The following is a 19670-nucleotide window of genomic DNA, read 5'->3' on the forward strand; positions in this document are numbered from 1 at the left end:
ACAGAAGTCCTCATTAGGTCTTTTTCGGTGTACAGAAGACTTCAAGAGGTCTTCTTCGGTCTATAGAACCCCTAAAGAAGTTTTCTCGGGTCTATAAAAGACCACAGGAGGTCTTCTTACGTCTATAGAAGTCTTCAAGATGTCTTCTTTCGTCTATAGAAGACTTCATGAGATATTCTTCAGTCTACAGAAGACCTCAGGAGGTCTACAGAAAACCTCAGGAGGTCTTCTTTGGTCTATAGAAGACCTCAGGAGGTCTTCTTATGTCTTTAAAAAGACAATTAACAATCTTTAAGAATTTTAATGAACTTGGAAGTGTTCATTACTCAGAATTTTATGTGCCATAATATTTCACATAAAGGTGTTCATAATCATTCTTCATTAATATTTACCCTCACCCTCCCCTTCCCCCCTTCTCCGTAAAGGATATTTTATTAGGCAATGAGTTAATTCATTCGCCTAAGCCAAAAAGAAGACAAAATAAATTAAAATCTCAACCGAATAGCAGAGAATTTTAAAAGCTACACCAACAATTTTGTCATATTTTTATTGGTTATAAAGTGAAAGCAAGGTGCTAATAAAATATTTATGACCCGAAGAAATCCTTCAAGCAGCACTGCTAGGAAAAAAATTACATAGAGATTTATGATGACTACAGCAGCAACAACAACAAAGTGTCATAAAAAACAATTTATTTTTATTAACATTCAGACAACTCGCTACCTTACTCTCTCTCTCTTTCCCTTTCTTTTTCATCATTCTTAAAACGGCGACATCAAGTAATTGCTAAAGTAGGCGATAAAAGCCATAAAGCATGAAGTTCATAATAGGACAGGAATTCTTAATGGAGAAGCCTCAAGTCGAAGAAGGTGCTCGTGATAATATCAATTTCGTTAAAAGCCTATAAGAGATGTCTCGCTTTAAGGAAATTACGGCCGAACACATCTTATGGATTCAAAATTACTTTTTTATTTTATAAAAATTGATGTTGTTGTTGGGAGACATGTGTGGAGAATAATTGATGCAGTGACAAAATTATTGACATGTCAGCAGGAAATCTTTATGTTGAGCATATGGCATAAAAAATGTGATTCTTATGGTTTGGCCATATGTATTATTGCCTGTGGCTTCTGGGAGGGGACATTAAACATATTTTGGATGTCCATAATAAATTTAAGGCTGAATTTACATATGAATGTGTATTAAGGATACACCATGGTGTATTATTGTTATTAATTTTAAATAATGGGTGAAGTATTACTATTTACTTAATTATTACTATATACTTAAGGGAAGACCTCAAGAGATTTGCTTCGGTCTATCGAATAATTCAAGAGGTATTTTTCATTCTATCCAAGACGTTTGTCGGCCTATAGTAAACATGAAGAGCTCTTCTTTGGTCTTCAGAAGACTTCAAAAGGTCTAAAAATACCTTCTTCGGTTGATAGATAAGCTTAAGAGGTCTTATTGGCCTTGAGAAAACCTCAAGAAGTCTATAGAAGATCACAAAATATCTTCTTCGTTTAAAAAAAATATCAAAAGGTCTTTTCAGTCTATAGGAGTCCTGAAGATGTTTAAAGAAGACCCCTAGGGACCTTCTTCGATCTACTGAAGAACTCAAGAAGCCTTCTTCGGTGTATTGAAGATCTCAAGAGGTCTTCTTCGGTCTATTAAAGACCTCAATAGGGTTTCTTCGTTTTAAAGAAGACCTTATGAATTTTTCGTTTTATAAAAGTCTTCTTTGGTCCCTAGAAGAACTTAAGAGGTTTTCTTCGGTCTATCGAAGACCTTAAGAGGTTTTCTTCGTTATATCAAAGACCTCAATAGGTCTACTTTGTTGTAAAGAATACCTCAAGAGCTCTTCTTCATCGTAAAGAACAATTTAAAAGGTATTCTTCGGTCTGCTGAAGACCTTAAGATACTTTCTTTTTTTCGTTCTATAGAAGACCTCAAGAGGGTTTCTTCGGTCTATCGAAGACCTGAATAGGTCTGCTTCGACAACTTCAATAGGACTTCTGCATTTTAAAGAATACTTCAAGAGGTCTTCTTCGTTTTAAAGAAAAACAGGAGGTCTTCTTTGGTCTGAAGATGACCTCAAGATGTCATCTTCCGTCCAAAAGAGTCCTCAAGATGTCTATAGGAGACCTCAAAAGTCTATAGAAGGCTTCTAAAGAGACCTATAGAGGACTTCTACGCTATAAGAAGACTTCAAAAGGTCTTCATCTGCCTATAGAAGGCCTCTAGAGGGGTTGATCAGTCCTAAAGAGGTCTCCATCTGTCTATCAAAGAAGACCTCTTGAGATCTTCGATAAAACTAAGAACAGCTCTTAGGCCTTAAGACCTCAAAGGGCTTCTTCGGTCAACCGAAGACTTCAAGCGTGCCTTTTCTATCTATTGAAGACCTCCAGACGTCTTCTTCAGTATGTAGTTGATTTCAAGAGATTTTCGTCTATCTACAGAAGGCCTGAGGAGCCGTTATTCGTTCTATCGAAGACCTCAAAAGGTTTCCAGAGGTATATTTAGCTATAAAGAGGACCTCTGAATGACTTCTTTGTTCTGGAAAAGACCTTAAGATACCTTACTTTTCCTTCTATAGAAGACCTCAAGAGGGTTTCTTCGGTCTATCGACGACCTAAATAGGTCTTCTTCGACAGCCTCAATAGGATTTCTGCATTTTAAAGAATACTTCAAGAGGTCTTCTTCGTTTTAAAGAAAAACAGGAGGTCTTCTTTGGTCTGAAGATGACCTCAAGATGTCATCTTCCGTCCAAAAGAGTCCTCAAGATGTCTATAGGAGACCTCAAAAGTCTATAGAAGGCTTCTAAAGAGACCTATAGAGGACTTCTACGCTATAAGAACACTTCAAAAGGTCTTCATCTGCCTATAGAAGGCCTCTAGAGGGGTTGATCAGTCCTAAAGAGGTCTTCATCTGCCTATCAAAGAAGACCTCTTGAGATCTTCGATAAAACTAAGAACAGCTCTTAGGCCTTAAGACCTCAAAGGGTTTCTTCGGTCAACCGAAGACCTCAAGCGTGCCTTTTCTATCTATTGAAGACCTCCAGAGGTCTTCTTCAGTATGTAGTTGATTTCAAGAGATTTTCGTCTATCTACAGAAGGCCTGATGAGCCGTTATTCGTTGTATCGAAGACCTCAAAAGGTTTCCAGAGGTATTTTTAGCTATAAAAAAGACCTCTAAAGAACTTCTTTCTTCTTAAAAATACCTCAAAAGATCTTTTTCGGTCAATAGGAGACCTCAAGATGTCTTTTTTGTTCTAAAAAAGCCTCGAAAGGTCTTCTTAGGTGTATCGTAGATCTCAGGCCGCTCTATTCAATATATCGAAGGCCTTGGGAGGCCTTGTTCGCTCTATCGAAGACCTTAAGAAGTCTTCTTCGGTCCACCGAAGGCCTTCAGAGATCTTCAACAGTATATCGAAGACCTCAAGTGTATTTATTCTGTCTATTGAAAAGTTCAAGAGGTTATCTTCTGTCTATCGAAGACTTCAAGATGTCTTCTTCGTTCTATCGAAGACCTCAAGAGGTCTTGTTCATTTTATCAAAGACTTCAAGCGGGTTTCTTCGTTCTATCGAAGACCTCAAGAAATAGTTTTTGGTCTAAGAAGGACCTAAAAAGGCCTCCTTCGGTCTAAAAAAGACATCAAGAGGTATTCTTCGTATAGAAGACTTCAAAAAGGTCTTTTTCGGTCTATCGTAAACGTTTTTCGTCTAAAGAAGACTACAAGAGGGTTTCTTCCTTCTGTAAAAGACCTCAGAAATCTTTTTGTCTATCGATTACTCAGAGGTCTTCTTATGTTTATCAAAGAACTCAAGAGGTCTTCTTCGGTATACCGCAGATCTCAAGAAGTCTGAAGAATACAACTAGAGGTCGTTTTCGTTCCCGAGAGGACCTCATGAGGTCTTCTGCGCTCTATGGAAGAACTTATAGGTATTCCATTGTCTATCGAAGATTTCAGTAGGCTCTCTTCGGTCCATAGGAGATCTCAAGAAGCCTTTTTCGCTGTAATTAAGACTTCAAGAGGTCGTTTTCGTGTAACAGAAAACTTCAAGAGGTCTATAAAAAAACGTCAGAAATCCTCTTCGGTATATCAAAGACCTTCAGAGGTCTTCTTTGGTCAATCGAACCCTTCAAGATCCCTTTTTCGGTCTATCGAAGGCCCAAAGAGTCTTTCTCCTCTCTATTGATGACGTTAGGCGGACTTTTTCGGTCTATCGAAGGCTACTAGAGGTTTGCTTCGTTCTGAAGAGGACCTCAAGAGTTCTTTTGCGGTCTATAGAAGACCTTATAAGTCTTCCATTGTCTATCAAAAATTTCAAGAGGCTCTCTTCGGTCAATAGGATATCTCACGAGCCTTTTTTCGGTCTATCGAAAACATCAAGATATCTTCTGCGGTCTATTGAAAACCACAAGAAGCCTTCTTCTGTCTATTGAATACATCAGGAGGATTTCTTCAGTCTATCGCTGTCTTCAAACTGTATTCTTCATTCTATTATAGATCTCAAAAGGTCTTTTACTGTCTTTCGAAGATCTCAAGAGATATTTTTCTTTCTATCGAAGTCTATTGGCGTCTTTTTTCGGTCTATTGAATTCCTTAACAGGTCTCTTACGTTCTATAGACGACCTCAAGACGTCTTATTCGGTTTACAGAAAAACTCAAAAGGTCTTCTTCGGTCCATAGAAGAACTCAAGAGGTCTTTTTCGGACCACCGTCACTCTCAAGAGGTCTATCGAAGCCCTCAAGAGGTATTCTTCGGTCTATCTAAGACCTGAAGAGGCCTTCCTATGTATATGGAAGGCCTCAGGAGGTATCTGTCCTCTAAAGGGGACCTCAAAAATCTTTTTCATCATAAAAAGACTTCAAGAGGTCTTCTTCGGACCCTTAACTATCGAAGATCAAAAGAGACTCTCTTCGGTCTATAGATGATCTCATCATTTTCAGTGTGTTGAAGACCTCAAGAGGTGATCTTCGTTCTATAGACTATAAGAGTTCTTCTTCATCATATAAAAGACCTCAGAGGTCTTCTTTTCTCAATGTCTCAAGCGGTTTTTTCTGTCTATTAAACCGCTTCGATCAATAGAAAACCTCAAACGGTCTTCTTCAAACTATCGAACCTCTCAAGAGATCTTTTTCGGTATATCGAAGACCTTCAAACTTCTTTTTCGGTCTATCGAAGACTTCAAAAGGTCTTCTTCGGTCTATCGAAGACCTCAAGATGTCTTCTTCGACCTATCGATGACCTCAATAGGACTTCTGTCTATTGAAGACCTCCGGTGGAATTCTTCGGTATTCTTCTTTTTATTAAAGATCTCAAGAGGTCTTTTGCGCTCAATAGTTCTTTGTCGGATATCAAAAAGTGTTCTTCGGTCTGTAGAATAGGTCAAAGGTCCTATTGGGACTATTGTCTATCGAAGACCTTAAGAGGCTTTCTTCCGTCTATTGAACTCTTAAATAGGTATCTTACGATCTATAGAAGAACTCAAGAGGTCTTTTTCGATCTACACGGTGCTCTTGAATCAAATTTAAATAGAAGGTGCTTACACCTGGGAAGTTTTTGCGGATTCTGAAACTTCAATGTTCATAGATGAAAAAAATCAAAAAACAAAAAAAATCGCCGGAGCGCTTTTTAAATAAATCGCGATTCAAGTTGACATTTTTAGGGGTTGTTTATTTTTTGCGTGTCTATAGACAAACTCAAGAAGTCTTCGTTGGACTATCGAATACTAGAATAATTCAAGTGGTCGTCTTCTCTCTATAGAAAACATCAATAAGTCTTTCCAGCATATATGTTACGTCACATATTGATTAACATATTAGTACGCTTTTAAAATATCAACAAAATATTTCCTTTAATTGACCATCATTGCCTTAAATAGCCTATCGTACGTCATTCCTGTTTATTTTTTTTCACAGCCTCTATATTTAACACTGTCCATGGATTTAATAGTAGATGAATGTGTGCGGGATATTTATTACCGTTATTATTATCCTTCAGACACTCTCTCGGCTCCTCCAACACATTGTCGCCGTTCTGTCTCTCTTCCACAGCCCCGCCCTTTTCCATTTTAACGTGTCTGGCTGGTAATTCCTAGAAATAATAATTATTACAAAAGTTATTAATACCACGTTTAATGCGAATGGACGTGAGTGTTTTACTACGCACACACACTCCCACACACACGTATATGGAATGACAGTTTTTTGCCCAGCAAAGTTCATGTGTTGATTTTGCTTTCTTTTCGCCTCCGCTCACATTCCTTAGGGACCTTATCAACACTTACACTTTGTTGCCTTAGTCATCGATGCATTTAATTGATTTTTAACTGGAATTCACACACAGAGATAGAGAGCGATTGGCTGACACGTCGTCGCTAACCATTCCCATGTTGCAAAAAGTATTCAATGAACAACCGAACGAAGGAAAGAATGAAAACAAAACAATCTCAGTGGAAACATGTCAGATAATATTATTAAAATGCCATTGACCCTTTGATGCTATCAAGAAAAAAAAACCACAAACTATTTTGTGGTGGGGAGAAAAAAAAGTTTGTCGTACTTAGTATCTCTTGGGGAATTTCTATGAAATGTAAAAACTTCTAGGAGGCGAAAAATAAGCTTAAATTTAGTTTAAGAACAACAAATTGCAGATATCCCAAAAATGAAAACTAATTTTTGTTTCAATCTTTTCTTTTCTTTGCAGGTATGACACGGATTTTTTTAAGTTGTATGTCTGTAAGTAGAAGGTATGTTGAAACTGTTTTTAAAGTCTTCTATAAGAGAATACATATTGGGGTCATCATCATGAGGTTTTCTATATACTGAGGACCTTCTATTGGGGACCTAATCGCTCTGTGTGGGGACCTTACAGACAAAATATCTCATCTTGAGGTAGACAAAAGACACAACATTCTTCTATAACCAGAAGACCTACTCTTGAGGTCTTCTCAGACAACAGAGATCTTCTATAGCCAGACCTCTTTTAGAATAAGAACTTCTTCTTGGGTTACTTAAAGACAATAGACCCCCTTTTGAGTTCTTCTAGTAGTCCTCTACCCCATCGGCCTATCGAAGACCTCCAGAGATCTTTTTTGGTATATCGACGAACCCTATGAAAGACCTAAATAGGTCTTCTTTAGTCTAAATTAGACCTTCTGCGGTCTATAGAAGAACTTAACTTAAACTTAACTAAAGGGGTCTTCTTGGATATACAAAAGGCTTGAAGAGGTCTTCTTCGGTATAAAAAACAGCTGATGAGATCCTAATCATTAAACTGTCTTTATCCTTCAATAGTGAGACCTCAAGAGGTCTTCTTCGGTCTATCGAATACTTCAGGAGATCTTCTTCAGCCTATCGAATACCTCAAAAGGTATGGACAAATTTGGGAGATTTGCTTGGATATATAGGAGACCTCAGAAGAATTATTCGGTCTATAAAATACATGAAGAGGTCTTCTACGAGACACAGAAGAACTGCAGTCGACTTAATCGGAATAGAATACATCAAAATGTCTTCTTCGTTATATAGTAAGAACTCACGAGGCCTTCTTCGTTCTATCTAATACCTCAAGAGGCGTTCTCCATCTATCGAAAACTTCCAAGACCTCAACAAATTTTCTTAGGTCTAAAGATGAACATAAGAAGTCTTCCTGGGCCTATAGGGGACTTCAGGAGATCTTATTCGGTATATGGAAGACTTCAAGATATCTTGTACGGTCTATCGACGTCTATCGAAACATTTTAAGAGGCCTCAGAAGTTTTATTTGGTCTATAAGACAACTTGAAGAGGTCTTCTTCGATATATAGAAGACTTCAAAAAATCTTCTTAGTTTTATCGAAGACTTTAAGACTTCTTATTAGGTCTATCGAAGACATCCTGAAGAAAACTTTAAGAGATCTTCTTGGGTCTATCAAATAACTCAAGAGATCTTCTTCAGTCTTCTTCAAAGATGCTTCAAAAGGTTTCAATGCTTCAAAAGGTTTCACTCGGTCTATCAAAAACATCAAGAGATCGTCTTCGGTACATCGAAGACATCAAATGGCCTTCTTCGCTCTATCGAAGACATCAAGAAGTCTTCTTCGGTCTATGGAAGACCTAAAGAGGTCTATCAAGAACCTCAAGAGGTCTTCTTCGGTTATACAGAACACCTCAAGAGGTCTTCTTCGGTCTATAGAACACCTCAACAGGTTTTTTCGGTTTATCGAAGACCTCAAGATCTTAAAAGGGCTTCTTCGGTCTTAAGAAGTTGTTAGTTCTATTAAAGACCGCATAGGGGTTCCTTCGGACAATCATAGGCCTCGAGAGGCCTTCTTCGGCATATAAAAGGCCTCTTGAGGTCTTCTTTGGCCTATAGTGGGTCTAACGAGGTCTTCTTCGGTCTATAGAAGGCCTCAATAGGTATTCTTGGGTCAATCGAACACCTCAGGAAGTATTATAGTATCTATTGATGAAGCCAAGGGGTTCTCTTCGGTCTACCGAAGACAATCAAAGATCTCAAGATGTCTCCTTTGGTCTACCGAAGTACTCAAGAGATGTCACCTTCTGTCAATCAAAGATCCTCTTCAGTCCACGAAAATCTTAAAAGGGCTCCCTCGGTCTGAAGAAGTTATTAGTCTATCGAAGACCGCGTAGTGTCTTCTTCGGGCAATCGAAGGCTCAAGAGGTCTTCTTCGACCTATAGGAGGTCTCAAGCGGTCTTCTTCGGCCTATAGAAGGCCTCAAGAGGTCTTCTTCGGCCTATAGAAGAACTTATAGGTATTCTTGGGTTAATCGAACACCTCAAGAAGTCTTATAGCGACTATCAATGAAACCAAGAGGTCTTCTTCGTTCTACCGAAGACTATCGAAGATCTCAAAAGGTCTTTTTTTGGTCTACCGAAGACCTCAAAAAGCCTTCTTTGGTCCACAGAGATCAGAGGTCTAAAGAAGTACTCATGAGATGTTATTCGGTCTTTCGAATGGCGCAAAAGGTCGGTCTTCAAAAGATTTTTTCTATAGTAAGACTTCAATTATTCTTTTTAAATCTTTCGAATACCACAAGAGGCCTTCTTTGGTCTGCCCAAGACTTCAGTGGTTTTCTTCGGTCTATAGCAAACCTCAAGGGGTCTTCTTAGGTTTATCGAAGACCCCACGAGGTCTCTTTCTTCGCTTGAGGTCTTTTATAGCAGAAATTCTCTTCTTTAAGTCTTCTAAAGAGATATTGAGAACTTTTCCAGACAAAAAGACCTCATCCTATGGTCTTTTATGGATAAAAGGCGTCCTCTTGAGGTCTTTCTTCACAAAAAACCTCTCCTTGAGATTTTTTTTGTGGACAAACGAATTCTTCTAGGTCTTTTCAAGATAAAAGACCTCCTCTTGAGAACTCTAATTTACAGAATAACTCTTCTTAAGGTCTTTTCTAGGCAAAAGATCTCATCTTGAGACCTCTTGAGGTCTTTTGTGGACAGAATACCCCCCCTTGAAGTCTTTTCTGGAACAAAAGACCTCCCCTTGAGGTCTTTTATGAACAGAGTAGCTCCTCTTGAATTCTTTTATGGGGAGAAGACTTCCTCTTAAGGTCTTTTGTCCATAAAAGACATTAAGAGGAGGTCTTCTCCCCATAAAAGACTTCAAGAGGAGGTACTCTGTCTAAACAAAAGACCTCTTCTAGATAACGTTTATGGACAGAATACCTTCTTTTGAGGCCTTTTCTAGACAAAAGACCTCTCCTTACGATCTTTATTGGACAAGCGACTTCTTCTTCAGGTCTTTTCTAGATAAAAGACCTCTTTTTGATGTCTTTTGTGGGCAGAAGACCTACTCTTGAGGTCCTCTTGAGGACTTTTGTAGACAGAAGACCTCCACTGAGGTCCTCTTGATGTCTTATCTAACCAATAGACCTCCCCTTAAGGTCTTTTATGGACAGAAGGCCTCCCCTTGAGGTATTTTTTGGTCTTTTCTAGATAAAAGACCTCTTTTTGATGTCTTTTGTGGACAGAAGACCTACTCTTGAGGTCCTCTTGAGGACTTTTGTAGACAGAAGACCTCCTCTGAGGTCCTCTTGAAGTTTTATCTAACCAATAGACCTCCCCTTAAGGTCTTTTATGGACAGAAGGCCTCCCCTAGAGGTATTTTTTGGTCAAAAGACTTCCTCTTGAAATCTTTTACGGACAGAAAACTTCCGCTTGAGGCCTTTTCAAGATAAAAGACATCCTCTTGAGAACTTTTATGGACAGAAGCCCTCGTCTTAAGGTCTTTTCTAGGCAAAATATCTCACCAAGAGAACGGTCATGGACAGAAGACCTTCTCTTGTAGTCTTTTATAAAAAAGAGCTCCTCTTTAGGTCTTTTATGGACAGAAGACCCCCCTTGATGTCGTTTTCTAGACAAAAGACCTACCCTGGAGGTCTATTATAGACAAAAGACCTCCTCTTGAAGTCTTTTATTGACCTCCTCTTGAAGTCTTCTGTTGACCGAAGACATCCTTTGGAGGTCTTATGTAGATGGAAGGCCTATTCTTGGGGCCTTCTGTAGGTGGTAGACCTTTTCTGAAGGTCTTTCTTAGGCAAAATTCCTCCACTTGAGGTCTTCAATAGACGCAATACCTTCTTCTTGAGGTCTTCTATGATCCTAAGACCTCCCTTGAGATCTTCTGTAGACAGGAGACCTCTTCTTGAGACAGATCCCCTCTTATTGAGGCAGAACACCTCCTATTGACTTTTTTGTTTATTTTTTCTGGCCAATAGACCTCCTGTTGAGGTCTTTTGTAGACAGTAGACTCTTCGTCAAGTCGGAATACCTCTCTTGAGGTTTCTTCTATCATTACAGGGACTTCTATGAACAAAAGACTTCTTCTTGAGATATTCTATTGACGGATGACCTCTTCTTTTGGGCAAAATACCTACTCTTGAGAGCAGAACACCTCCTCTTGAGGTCTTTAAATGACAGAAGAAGACCTCAATTGGTATTCTGTCCATTTTGCTAACAATGTTTACGACATTTAAATATTATGCTTGCTGCTACAAAACTTTGTGACTACTTATTTAAAAAAAAATATTGTAAACATTATATATCATTCCGATGTTTACATTGTTGCCATAAAGCAGCAACATTTATGGGATGTGAATGCAAAGCTCCGCACACACGTTTCATTGGCATGACATTTCATATTTTCTTGTCTTTCGAAGAAGCACAACTTCTTCTATGCTTTTACCATACATTAATGTTGACTATAACGTTGATGATGATGTAGCATCAGCATCAATGAATGCTCTACGCTTCGTAAATGTTCCTGTAGTTTCAGCTAAATGCCCAGGACAGTTTACGTGACTACATTTGATAGTTACAGGATATGCTGCTACAACCTATTAATCTCATATCGCTCACTATTCAGTAACGAATAGGTTTTGGATATGACAGTGTTAGGGGAGTGAGAGGTGTATGTGTGTGTGCTGGATAACATAACAGCAAATGATGAATGAGCGTTATCATCATAAATAATATGCAAGTTAAGTTAAGGGAACTTAAAGTTATATTTTTATGATTTGGTTCTTTGTAGAGATTTATTATCCTGTGCGCTGGAGGACAAATTTATTTAAACAAAATCATGAACTAGTAAAAATATGTTATGCAAAATTATGCCAGTTTGTGATTTTGCTGAAGGAAAATTTTCATTAATTTTCTTTTCGCTCTGTAAAAAGGAAAAAAATCCTTTATTTGCATAAATTCCAAATATATTTTGCTCAAATGTGTTGAAAACTGTCACTGCCTCAAGAAATGAAATGTTGAAGTAGGAACATTCTTTCAAGGATTTCAATTCTTTACAGTTAATATTAATGTTAATATTTCAGTGTCGGGGCTGCCTTGCCGTAGATAAAATGTTAATTTTAACATTTGCATTTTCTTTGGAAAAATAGGAAAATACAGCGATATTACAGTGAAACTTCGTGCGAAAGAATAATTCTCAGAAGTAGAAAGTTGACATTTTAAACAGTAAGGAACATCTACTCTCTAAAACAAAACAAGATCTACAGTCTATAGAAGACCTCAAGAGGTCAATGAAATCAAGATTCTTTCAATAGAAGACCTCAAAAAGTCTCATGCCTATAGGAGACTACAAAAAAGGTCTTCTGTTTATAAAAGATTTCAAGGGGGGTGGACTTCTGCGTAATTAAAACCTCCAATGGACTTCTGTCATTAGACGACCTCAATAAGTCTTATGTCCATGGAAGACCTCAAGTCTTCATTATATTGTAGACATCAAGAGATGGTCTTTTGTCTATAAAAGATCTAAAGAGAAAGTATTCTCTCTATAGAAGACAAGAGGACTAGAAAAAAGCTCTCCTGTCTATAGAAGACCTGAGGAGCACGATTTTTGTCTTTTGTCTAGAAGGTCGTCATTCCTAAGAAAATTTCTCCCGAGAGTTGAAGAGGAGGAAGATATCCAGATAAGGGTTTTCGTCTACGAATGACCACGAGAGAAGGTCTTCTTTCTTTAAAAATTCTTAAGCGGAACACGCTTATATAAGGTCTTCTGTCATTAGACGACTTCAACAGAATGTCTTCTCTTTGTAGAAGAATTCAAGAGCAGGTTTTTAGTCTACAAAATATCACAAGAAGAAGTTTTCATATGGACGACATATAATATAACTCAAGATGAGAAATAAAAAAGAGCTCAGGAGGAGCTCTTCTGTCTATAGAAGGCCCCAAAAGGAGGTAATTTGAATAGAAAATAGCTCAGAAAGAGCTCTTCTGTTTCTAGAAATCTTTAAGGGAGGTGTTCTCTTTATAGAAGACTTCAAAAGGAGATCTTCTGTCTATAGAAGACTTCCAGAGAACCTGAAGATGAGACCGTTACTTAAGAAATCTGCGGATGAAATCTTCTGTCTGTATATAAAAGGTCCCAAGAGGAGGTCCCCTGTCTGTAAAAGACGTCAGTAGGAAGTTTTCTGAAGAATACTTCAGGAGAAGGTTGCTTGTGTGGGAATGTCTCCAGTAGTAGGTCACCTGTCAATAAATGACATTGAGGAAAAATGTTTGTCTATAGAATACGTCCGGTAAAGTTCTTCTTTCTAACATTATGAGGCGGTCTTTTGTTGGGGAAGACCTAAAAGTTCGTCTGTCTATAGAAGACCTCAAGGGGTCTTCTGTCTATACAAGACCCCAAGAAGAGGTTGTTTTTCTAAAAAAGACTGAGGAGAAGGTCTTCTGTCTATATATTCACGCAAGAGGAGATTCTATGTCTATAGAAGTTCTCCGGAGAAGATCTTCTGTCTACAAAAGGAAAAGTTTTTGTGTGTAGAAATCGTAAAGGGAAGGTATTCGTTCTATAGAATTCCTCAAGGGAAGGAATTTGTCTACACAGGTTCTCAAGAAGAGGTTCCCTGCCTCAGACCTCAGAATTTTCTGTCTATAGAAGGTGCCTAAATGTTGTCTTCTGTCTATAGAAGACCTCTAGAAGAGGTCTGAAGAAGACGTCAGGAGGAAGTATTTTGTTAGTGTAAGACCTCTGGAAGATCCCAAAAGGTTTTCTCTTTATGGAACATCTCAATGAGTCTTCTAAGTGTAGAAGACCTCAAGGGGTCTTTTATGTATAGAAGACCTCAAGGCGTCTTCTATGTATAGAAACCTTCAAGGGGTCTTCTATGTATAGAAGACCTTAAGGGCTCTCCTATCTGTAGAAGACCTCAAGGGGTATTATTATGAATTCTTCGCACTCTAGGGAACGAATGGAGGCGTAGACATCAGGGCTGTTGTGGCCATGTTGGAGAAGGATATTTTCTATGGAAAGTTGATCTTCAGGTCAGACTGTATTCTATACACTTCGCACGAGTCATTGGAGGAATTGCTTACCTGGGATAAGGAACTCATACATAAAATGCTTAAGGTTCATAATCAAGATCCCTTGATAGCGGTCTCGACAATTATTGCTTATTAATTCGTCCCACTCTGGTGAAGAATGGGGACGAGGATCTCCAGGTTGCAGCGCACCCTGTCAGGAATGGGTATGTGAAGGGCTGCTAGAGAAAGCTGAACTTTGAGTTAAGAACTCCTACAATAAATGCTTGAGCTTCAGAATCCAGAGCTATCGGCAGATAACTGTATAGTAATGAATTCGTCTCAGTCCGGTGGAGCATGGTAGCATGGAAATGTAGGTTGCAATGCACCATAACAGAACGGGTATAGGAGGAAATGCTAGAAAAACTGAACTTTGGGTTGAAAACTCAAAATAAGAATGCTTGAACTTCAGAATCCTGCTTCAACCTCAGATCTCCTGACAGCGGAATGGACCATTATTAATTCATACCACTCTGGTGGAGAATGGAGGCATGGACATCAAGGATGCTGTGAACTACGTTGGAAGTGGATGTGACATTAGCTAAAATTTTGTCCTAGAAGATCACAATCGAGACAATTGCCCCGAAGACATATCAGTCGTTCCTGCCTTATGCGACGACGAGCTGAATACTTTTTGGTGATTCTGGTCAAGTCTTCTAAGGAATACCTGCCTAACGTCGAAGATGGGGAAATAAGATCGCGGATACAATTGGTATCAACCAGAACTGCCAGTTGAAGCTTTATCGTTATCCGCTAATAAAAAAACTTATTCCGATGCGTCATATATATTTAATGCAGATTAAAAATCCCAAGGACGATCCACCAGTAGCCAATGCTCCTATTAACTTGAATGTCAAGGAGGTCAGAGACACAAACCACTACAAAAATGATACGGTGTATCTCCGAAAGTTCATTTGAAAAGGCCCCATGAAGATAATGAGGAAGTTCGAAAAATCATTTTTTCTGAACATTTCTGACGACGAGTCTTCATGAATAATAGAGGACCAGATGTGAGACTTTGTAGACGATCAGAGTAGAGTCTTTATAAACGACCAGAATGGAGTCTTTTGAACGTTCAGAATGGAGTCTTTTTAGACAACCAGAAGAGGATCTTTGTAGATAATCAGGAGCCATTTTTTGTAGATAACTAGCAGCAAATCTTCAGAATTCCGTACCCAGAAGTTTCGTGGTACAGTTGATCAGGAAGTAAGAAAGAGTATATTCTCAGGATAGTTCCGACGAGGAGTCTTCATAGATGATAGAAGAACAGAAGGGAGACATTGTAGCAACTGGAAGAGAGTATTTATAGGCGAATGAATGGAGTAATTTTAGACAACCAGAAGATACCATAAGGGAGTCTTTGTAGACGATTAGAAGCGAGTTTGCAGAATTCCGTACCCAGAAGCTAAGATGGTCAATAATGCTAAACTTCATCTTACTTAAACCCTCTTTGCACGAGTCAGTAAGTGGAGAGAAGCGGATAGTGTTAGACCTTAAAGTGCATCATTGAAAAGTCTCTGCAGCCAAAGTTCTTCTTTTCTTTCTGAAAGGTATTATAAATCTCCTCTTAGGGTCACTTATAGACGGAAGACCTCCTCCTGAGGTTTTATAAAACCAGAAGACTTCATCTTGAGGTATTTTCTAGACAAAAGAAGTCCCCTATAAGCATAAGACCTGCTTTTGAGGTCTTTTCTAGGCAGAAGGCCTACTCTTGAGATCTTCTCTATACAAAAGAATTCTCTTGAGGTCTTCTCTAGACAGAATGCCTCATCTAGATGATAGTTAATCTGCATTATTAAAAAGTCTCCGCAGCCGAAGTTCTTTTATTCTTTCTTGAAGGTAAAAAATCTCCTTAAGGTATTAGAAATCCTACTTATTGAATCGTGCTACTTGTACCAGTATCAACCACGAAGCTTGAGCCACTACGGCCGATAAAATTTTATTAAGTTGCTGAACACCTCTAAAGCATTTTTGTTCAAATACCCTTTCAAATTTTCCAGACCATGTGTTTGCTTTTCCTAGAAAAAAAACCTTGTCTGTAGGCCATGCATTTTACCTGACATCAGGCGTCAGCCAATGTTAAGGTCATGCAATTTTAATAGGTTTGTGAGTGATAGGCAAAAGAAATATTTTTTAAAGTTATTTTTATCACCATGAGAAAGAAGGCACACGAAGTAGAATAAAAAATAGTCATAGTCAACATTTGTTGACAATTCCACGGATCACCATCAGCCAGTTGCTTGTATTTAAATCTATTTATTGTAGTTGTTTTTTTACTTTTAAAACAACAACAACTAAAATTGCATTTAGGTCAGCCATTTAAGGTGTGTCAGCAGGAAATAAAGACGAGGCAAGCGGAGAGATGAGTATAAAGAGAGACAGAAATGCAAAACAAGGATACAATTTGTTATGTGGGAGGAATTTTGTAGCAAAAAGGTGTGTCGTCTTCCAACCTTGGCCTTTATTTTTATTATTTTTATGGCGTTGCCGAGCGGATGTTGATTTTCCCCGCTTGCCTTTTTTTTCAATACTTTCACAAATTAATTAGTTATGAAATAATTCGTTTTTATGGAAAGGATAACTGCCATGTTGTTCATTCTTTGCTCAAGGTTGGAATATAAGAGAAAGGATAACTGTAAATACGAAGGATAGTAAGTAAAGTAAATATAATTAACTAATCAATATTGCAATAATAATAATAAACTTTTACTTAGTGGCATAGTAAGGACGTAAACGAAAAAGGACGGAATCTAATTTTAAGGACAATGTTTTAAAAAGAAAAAAAAATTAAAGAATGTAAATGACGTATTTAATAAATAAATAATAAATTTCTTTCTATGAATATCTAATAAATTGTCCAAACAAGATGAAAACTTAAATTTGAGCATTGGGTCGTATAACTAATAATTTTCCCCTCAACACAAATACGTCAGGTGTACCGCACTCAAACAATTTCATGATGCCATGTTTATAGACACAAAGCCTCCTTTTGTAGTCTTCCATAGACAAAAGACCTACACTTGCGATCCTCCATAGGCAGAATACCGACTCTAGACGACTTCTTTGGACAGAAGAGCTCATATTGCGGACCTATGTACACAAAATAACTATTAGTGAAGTCTTTTCTAAACAAAATGCCTCCCATTGCGGTCCATTATAGAAAGAAGGCCTTTTCTTGACGCCTTCTTTAGACAAGATAGCTCAGTTTGAGGACATATACAGACAAAAGACCTTCTCTTGATGTCTTTTATAGAAAAGGACCTCCTCTTGAGGTGTTTTCTTGATAAAAGAACGACCCTTTTTCCATTGGCTCTACAGAGACAAAAAACCTGCACTTGAGATTTTCTAAAGAAATAAGTCCTTCTCTAGAGGATTTTTCTAGATAAAATACCTCCACTTGAGATCGTCTATAGGTAAAAGACCTCATCTTGACAGAAGACCACTTCTTTACAACTTTTCTAGACAAAATACCTTTTCTTGAGGTCTTCTTTAGACGGAAGACCTCTTCCGTCTTCAACAACAAACAAACAAGATAATGAGTTGATTGTTGACCATTGACTTCTTGAGAGATGAATGTGGATTTTCGCAAGAATTAACACCTTTTCTACTCAATGATATTGGACCTACTCTTTATTGCCGAGTCCGAACGTCGTGTCTTAAGACACCACTTGTATAGAAGTTTTACATGGCTGAAATACTCAGAAAATGTCGCCAACATTACTGAGGGGTATTTTGCCACCGTTGAACATTTTTGATGTTACCTGGCCGGGGAATCGAGCCCACGACATTTAGAGTGCCGGTGTGCATACCATTGCACCACGGTGGCACAAGATAATCAGCTGGAAAATATGACAAAAATCTTAAAACTTACTTTTGGGCCCTATGGCGTATGACTGATGACGTTAGCCATACGCCTAACGTTACTTTCAATTAAAATCCAATAATTTGCTTGTTGGTTATTTAGATTTAATTTAAAATTATAATTCATCTTTATTTGTAGTTGTCTGCTTTACATGCCCAATCTTTTCAGTTGCTTCAGCTACTTTTCCTCCTAATAAAAAATAAACAAAATCTGATTTAAAAATTGTTCCTCCTTTTTTATTCTCCATCAACATAAATCATTTTACACATAATTATCCCAACTCTTCTCCACATTATTTGTGATTCCTTTTAGGCATCAGCATAAATAAATTTATTGCTCAACAGGAAAAAATAATATAACAATTTCTGTATAATACAAAATATTCTTTAAGGCCAACATGGTAAACTCTGCTGCCATCACTGCCAATAAAGAATACACCGAGGTCCCTAGAAATCCTTTAATAAATAATTCAATCAATCTATAAATTGTTGAGCAAATTTAACAGTTTACGAGATTTTGCATTTTATGTTTAACCCCATTATGATATCCTGGTTCCTGAATCGCCATAAAAAGAAAAAAATCCCATAACAAATTGACTTATGTTTGACTTAACGAATTTATTTCTACCTTCTTAAATTATCGATGGCCATTATGGCTTTAATAGAAATGTTGTTTTTGTATTCGAAAAATGTTGTTGTTTTATTTTTGTTGTGGTCGTACAACAACGATATATTTTCCGGATTAAATTTAAAGCCATTAGTAGGCTAAATTTTACATTATATTGAGAGCAGACTAGCCATCAGTGCTAAGCTCTCAATACTGTATATTGAGGGTAGACAAGCGACAACGACATTTCCTTCTTACCCGCCATTTCGTGTATAGAGGGGGAGAAGAACAATATATTTATTGTTTCAATTTAAGGTTTGAGGTTAGACAGGTGAACTACAAATACACGAGTGATGAAAGGGTGTATATATAAAAAAGGGATAATGGGTTACACATGTACTAGGTTGCATATATTCGAAACTGTATTCCAAAAATAAAACTTTCTTTGTTAGCATATGGAAAACAATTCGAAATCGAATACAATTATTATCCCAATTGGATAGTAGTTTTAAATATAGATCTATTGTATACGTAATTCCCTATGGATATTTACATCCCTAAATATCAGAGAATTTAGCCATTCATTTAACAATTTACCGGCTATTTGCCATTTGGCCATCCCTGCGTATGACTAATGTCGGCAATAATACGACATATGGTCCAATTTTAAAATATTTTGGAAAGTATTTCGGATTATACGAAAAGTATATCTGGTAATCCCTACAATTTTGGTCCTCGATGTTGTGAGCAATATTGTTGGCAACATTACGAGCAACATTTTTGTAAAACATACTAACCCTCTAACTCTACACTGTAGGGGTCTCTATGGGACTTCTTTAATAACTAGACCGAATAAGTAAAAAAGAAAGTTGAACATTAATCGGAAGAAGATATCTTGTGATCCCCACATTTATGGCCTAGGATTTGTTAAGAAATATTGTTGCAACGCCGTAGAACATAACAATCTTCTAGCTCTACACTAAAGGTGTCTCTATGGTCCATCTTTCAAAATCAAACAAAAAAAAGTGAAACAGAAAATTTAACTTTAGTTCGAAACGTACTTCTGGTGATCCCTACATTTTAGGTCGCCGCACAGTGCAAAATATGAGCACTTTAGCGGAACTTTACTAATAACTTTTAAAGGAAAATGTGTAGATTCCTAAAATTTTGCACAAATGTTTCTTATATTAGTGGACAGTGTGGGACTCAAATTGGGCCACATAGACCCGCGGTTTCCTGTAGCGGTCATGTAACGGTGGCTGCCGTTTTTACGTTTTACATTAATTTTTCAATCGATTTTGATGCAAATTGGTATATTGAGTTTTCAGCGGATAGAAAACTGAGTATGGACCATTTGTAGTGGAGTACTTAGCTAAGCG

The 19670-nt window shown here is 37.7% G+C and overlaps 1 protein-coding gene and 1 long non-coding RNA gene across 6 annotated transcripts in view; both read left to right on the top strand.

The window, feature by feature from the left end:
- Nucleotides 1–19670, top strand: part of LOC141403902 (adenylate cyclase type 2-like) — a 184970-nt gene that overhangs the window by 66470 nt on the left and 98830 nt on the right. The window lies entirely within an intron of this gene.
- On the top strand, nucleotides 6714–19159 carry LOC141403904 (uncharacterized). Its single transcript, XR_012412918.1, has 2 exons — nucleotides 6714–9815; nucleotides 10013–19159. It is a non-coding gene; the product is annotated as an uncharacterized lncRNA (long non-coding RNA).

The sequence above is a fragment of the Musca autumnalis genome, unplaced genomic scaffold, assembly GCF_047663935.1.
Source record: "Musca autumnalis isolate F117 unplaced genomic scaffold, ASM4766393v1 scaffold_4, whole genome shotgun sequence".
Classification (NCBI taxonomy): domain Eukaryota; kingdom Metazoa; phylum Arthropoda; class Insecta; order Diptera; family Muscidae; genus Musca; species Musca autumnalis.